Raw genomic sequence first — 6500 nt, forward strand, 5'->3', positions numbered from 1 at the left:
CCAGCATGTTCTAACACGGAGTTCCTTATTCTAGAGGTCAGGATCCCAAGGAACGAGAGAGGAATACATGGGAGTCGTGAAAGAAAATGAAAGAGAAAAATGTATTTCGCTGTGTTATGGTTGTTGATAAATCAACAATGAAGAAATGATTTCACCGGCAACTGGAAATGGATTAGTTTCGTTTTGAATCGTTTGTTATTCTTTGCAGAGTTGAATACTATATAAGCATTACACATTTATGTAACTATAAAAGACAAGCGGCAACGATCAAAAAGTTTATTACAATTCGGAAATCACCTATAAGATCTTCATGTGGAACAGGTTGAAAAATCGTTCTAACATATTATACATCTTTCATAAACAGAAGGCGTTCGGACTTTAGAACAGAAAACTCTCAAAGAAAGAAGTTAGGTTCATTTCACATTGTAAAACTACTATGGACTTCCAAACTATGGTGGATCCAGTATATTGAAACCGGACGAACTACCATTTCTAATTCCAGTAGAAGTTAAAGACATTGTTTGTATCAGTAGAAGGATAAAGGGAGAAAAGAAATCTATTTTTGTGATGCTAAATTTATATTACAATGACTGTTCAGTGTCTACTATCGTTTCTGTTTCGATGCCTCTAAGAGACAGAGCACAGAGTCTTTCTATACAACTCTTCTACATATGTACAACATGGTTCGGAAATCTAATAAGACATTATTATACAAACATGAATTTACCGCGTGTTTTAACTGGTCTCAAGCTCTGAGTCACTCTGCATTACTACTCAACAAAAAATTAAATGTAATTAGTTTAACATTCGAAGGATCTTGTAGGAAATGGATGACGAATGTAAGTAAAAATTGTGGAAGAAAATGGGAAAACCCACAAATTATGTTTTTAAATACAGATTCTCTCTTTCTTCTGCTTTTGTTAATCAGATTTTATAGTTCACTTGTCCTGTGATCGATCAAGAAACATTGCACAACAGAAGTGGACAATCTACCACTCAGCCACCATACACCCTCGATAAAAAAGGATAAATTCGAGAAGACTTGAAATATTAAATACAAATAGCTACTTCGTAGCTTATTCGTATGAGCTTTATAGCTTTATAGCTAAAAACTTTTTCCATTTTGTGACATCATAACTACCTGAAAAAAAAAATATCCCAATGAAAGGAACACATTATAATACACTTCGTTCCATACTATCAATTTGTACCATAAATAGGGGTAATCTGATAACGCTGACGTGAAGTCATGCAGAAGTAGTAGTTTATATACACCGTTCATTATGTATACTATACTGGCTGGATGTTGGCAATTGGAAATTGGTATTCTTCGTGCAGGTGAACTATAATGTTATGTAACTTGTTACGATAATGTTAATCTGTTAGGTCAATATGTGTAAAATGCTAGGCTGAGACATAATTTTGCTTACTTTTTGGGATGATGTGATACACGATCTGGTTTCCATCGCCATACATCTTGAGTGATAAAACCACTCTGTAAATCTAGGCAAGTTAAACTAAAAGTGTAGCGATCAATGGAACAAATTCGGAACAAGCTGATTTTTGGTACACACGTTCAGAGTAGCATTAGAAACAACACTGGAGAGTTCAATTGATGTCAATGGTGGGACAACCGGTATAAACTAATTCACTCTGTATCATTTACGCATTTTCTAACCTAGTTTGTCTCACAAGACTATTTGCTACATCGATGAGACACCGTATAAATAAATTTGTGTATCACTTCATCCCTTTTGGTGAGATAAAGCGATACACAAACTTTTCTCCATATTATTTGCAAAATATATGTAAAAACCTATATTTGACCAGTGATTATGATATATTACTCTAAGATCAATTGAAGGTGTACAAAAACTTCTAGAATATAATTAAATGAGGCATTAATATGAGTATTTTAAAATTTAAAAGTGTATCACTCAACTTTCATTTACGGTATTGTGTTGCACAGACAACTGTGACGTCGTTTCAGATTTTGTTCCTGGGGGTACAAGATCCTCTACCGAAATGAGAATGTCACGTTTTATTTATTAGGTTATTAGTATTTCCTGATTAAAAATATGCATTTATCAAAACTCGAAAATGACGTCCCTGATAGATTGTGTACAACAAATGCACAACTATATGCAAAAATTGCACATCAAGAAAAACTTGTGGGAGTGGAGTGAAATTTATGTAACAAATTCATTACATGACTATGCAGAAATAAGTACAACTACAGAACTGAACAACCCTCTACCCTTGCATACGTCTACCAATCAAATAGGCGTTGAATGTATTCCTCAAGAATCTCCTGCCACGTAGCTGAAGTTAAGGTTACTAGAAAGCAAACTATGTATGTTCCTTGACAGAAATTGAAAAGTTCACGATTCTCTGAGTTAGGTAATCTTAGCTAAGGTTCGTGTCAACAAGGTATCGACATTGTCGGTTAAAAGTCTCTGATGAACAAGTTACCGACCAACAATATCATACTTATGTCCGATGAGTGACATATCAACCGACATAGAGATCAGGGAAGCAGTGTGCGTGTCATTCCTTTAAGAAGACGTCTATGGGATATATGTGGTTGGGCATTATCCTGTTAAAATAGCATCCGTGTTGTGTGAAGGAACTTTTCTGATTTATTAGCCACTCGTGAGGTTGCTCTGAATTGGTAGTAGCTGAGGTCGTGTGTTGCACCCAATGCTGTCGCCTCAAACCGTTATGCTTGTCTTTTGGCTGCCATGATACTCGACAATATGCTAGCAGATTACACTCATAATGACAGCGTCTAAAACTAGGTAGCCGTCACAATACGACTCGTTTGGGCCGCTCAACATGGTAAGCAACGGCATTCACATGCCCATTGTAGCCTGAGACGTTTGTGGTTCTGGGTCAACGGAAGTCAAGTAAAGCCATGCGTGCCCCAGTATAATATTCCCAGACGCTGTCAAACAGTCAACTCAAAACAGTTCTACATCCATTATCCATTACCGTCTAACTGATGCTGTGGACGACGGTGTTCGCTGTCATAGCCATCTGAAAAATATGTCTGTTATCCAGTGATGTGTCCACGTCCCAATCGTTCCTGCGTATGATTATCTTCTGTTTCCACACGCGCAGTGGCATATTTAGGGGGGGCTTCCGGGCTTAAGCCCCCCCCCCCGAAATCTTACTTACTATAGTAAAGTATATGAAATATCTTGCAGAATTTTCACATTTACAGGCAAAGCCCTCCCCGAAAGTTAGCAAAGCCCCCCCGAAAGAAAATCGTAAATACGGCACTGCACACGCGTATCACTGTTTTGGCGGCGTGCTTTACACGTGCACAAACTTCTCATGATCTTCTTTTTTTGTAGGAAAACCCAGGACTCCATTGAACACAGTATATTAATAGGCTACATTGAACCCTCCTATGCTGACGAGGCATATTGACACTTGGGCATGTGATATGTTTTCTGTTCAATTGTCCATGCTCTACTAACTGAATGCTGTATTGATCGTCCTCTCGCTGTGCTGTTCCTTAAATATAACTAAAATATATTTCCTTCTATAAATTATACTTCTTTAAATATAGTTTTCAACGTTTCTCACGAGTTTCAACTTATTTTCCCTCAACTTCCTCAAATTCTATTGATCCACATTGGAGCATAACCATGTTAGAAATATGGGAATTCATTGATATTTTTACAACTAAAGCTAGAAAGCCAATTAAAGTGGTGTCTTAAATGATTTTTTAACGATTTCTTTCTTTTTAAATTTTAAATCATGTTTGATTAACTGGCTGTAGCAAATTATAGTAGCCACGCTCATAATTTCACCAGTCGTCAAGTTTTAATCGTAACTTAGGGAAAACGCTATGACATCGGCAGAGGATTTACATCGTGGATATTTGCTTCTCATCACGATGCATTACGTAAATACATTAACATTATTATATAATGGTCAACTTTGAAAAGTCTGCTCCAGCTACAACCCACTGTAGCTAGTATTCTTCTCACTTACTGAGGGGCACTCCCTAATTCCCAAACAATATAAGCATTCTATGAAATAGATCAACAATCGTCTCAGACGGTAGCCAAGCTCATGCTCAATAAAACTATGTCTAGCCGTATATCCTCTTTAGAAAACACAACAGAATTGTAAACTGCACAACTTGCTACATACTCAATTTAATTTTCAAAGAAAATTACTCAAATAGCATAACACGCTACACACATAAACCCAGCTGCATTAACACCATGTATCGTGAAAAGTTAATCCACTTTTTAATCAATGTCATCTGTTGCAGAGACGATAAGTAATATAAATTTACATCAAATTTGACAGAACAAAGACATGCTACATAGCTAAACCCAAGGTTACACCATCTGTCGCGAAAAGTAATTCAATCTTAACCTTGACATAACGAAGACAAAGTTAATGAGCTAACCGAAAGTTGCATCAATGCAATCTGCCGCAAAACACTCGAAAACGAGTCCTACTTCTTGCTGCTCGTAGAGGCGAATTGGAGCGTATATTACGAAGTACAGGTAAATCTGTCATAGGCGTACACAAGGGGGGGATTTCGGGGTTTAATTCCACGTTGAGAAAGATATTATGGAAAAGTAAAGTTCAGTCACGTTTGTACTGAAATAATATGAGTTTGAGTATCTGAAACCCTTTTGTTAAAATTCCGTGTACGCTACTGAAATATGTAATTTTTTCAATGATTACTAGATTTTACACCTAATCCCCACCATAGCTGTATTATGTTCATCTTTCCAATTGTTAGATAAGGACCGTCTCCTTTAGTCTAGCCAGCATAATGGTAGGACGTAAAACTTAAAGATTTAATTTATGGTAGATAAGGACAATCATATCCAGTTTCAAATGAGAATTACCACCAAATTTTGCTATAGGCCTATCCATTATATATAAACGAATGATTTACTAAATAATTTTAAAGCATTAGAGTTGTGAATCTGGAAACACTAATCATCACTATTAATATATAACATCCTTACATGCAAATAAATTTTCATCAAATAGTTTAGGCCAATATACTGTATGTAAATGTTCATTCTTCCATTGGCCTATTGTTTTATAATAAGATTGACTTCAAACATCGTCGTAGACACTTAGGCTACACACCCACTATTATTTATAAATAAATATTACCTATTGAAAATCCCGCATACGGATTTTTTCCTCCAAAAATACAAATTCTCCACATTTTATCGTAAAGTTTGCAAATGAATTAATCAAAATATATGAATAAAAATTAAAGAAAAAAATGAGAGAAATTACTATCAACTCACCTTGCGTCCATATCTTGCGGTAGTGTTCATGGTAATATTAAATAGATTTTTAAACAATTATAACAAATAAAGTAAATTCAAAATTTTATAATTTAAACGAATTTCTATTGTTCCTTTCTATTGTTGAAATAATGCTCTGAGCAGCCAGTATTTCTCATATTTTTTAATTTAATTTTAATTATTTAATTTAGTTTAACATCCAATGAGTATAGACTGAGGCTAAGAGAGACGGTTATAATGGAATGGATGATGATAATGGTGGAATAAAGGAAGTGGGAGGAAACTATAGAACCCCGATAAAGTCCTCGCACACGATGTTTGTTCCCCACAAAGCTCACCTGACGAGAGCTGGGATCAAACTAAAGATCCCATACAATAGAGGTGAAAGTTCTACCTCTGAGCCACAGTAGCCCAGTACTCTTTATGCTAAGAATATAGTGTTATCCCCAAAATGCTACTTGTGAGAGAAACAGAATGGGGAAGAACTTTTATAAATACTTGTTAAATGGCTACAATACGATCCGAAAGTCTTGTGCCTCTTTTTTCATTTGTAGGCAGAGGCGGCCTTTGGGGGTGGCGACTGGGGCATCCGCCCCAGGCCCCGCGATAGGATATTCTCTTGTCACAGTCAGCTCAAATATACGGGGCCTTTGCAACATTCTAATGTACCGTAGCTTAGAGTTAAGTGAATACTTTGGCCAATAATACGGTGTGGTGGATTTCTTCGGAAACCAGTTTTCATAAACCAGAACTTCTTACTCAATATTTTACTTTTAGAAGCCTTAAATTCTCGAAATCTACACCATTACTATGAAAGTGTTTAGCATGATATTTTTGGTTTTAAAGTACCGTAATAATTACGCCCTTGAGTTTCGGATTAACAATGGGTCAGCAAACAAGGAGACGCTAATACCATGCACGTGACTCTAAATGGCCTTATCTCAACTTTTCTTTGTTGTCGAAATAGAGTGAGAAGTCATGTTGTTTGTTGCTTTTGGGTCAGAAGAGCGGTCCTGTTGCTACGGACACCTCTGAGTCATCGCTTCCAAGAAATAGCTCCTATTGCACGCCTTGTGTAGCACCTCAGTTTGGCTTCGGAATTCGGACCGCGCAGTCGTAGTGAGATGTAGATACGTAATATTATGGTTAGTGCGTGAGTGTCTTCCGATTGTTCGTTTATTGGGCAAAGAATAAGTGACCATC

The sequence above is a fragment of the Thermobia domestica genome, chromosome 11, assembly GCF_964235325.1.
Source record: "Thermobia domestica chromosome 11, izTheDome1.hap1.1, whole genome shotgun sequence".
Classification (NCBI taxonomy): domain Eukaryota; kingdom Metazoa; phylum Arthropoda; class Insecta; order Zygentoma; family Lepismatidae; genus Thermobia; species Thermobia domestica.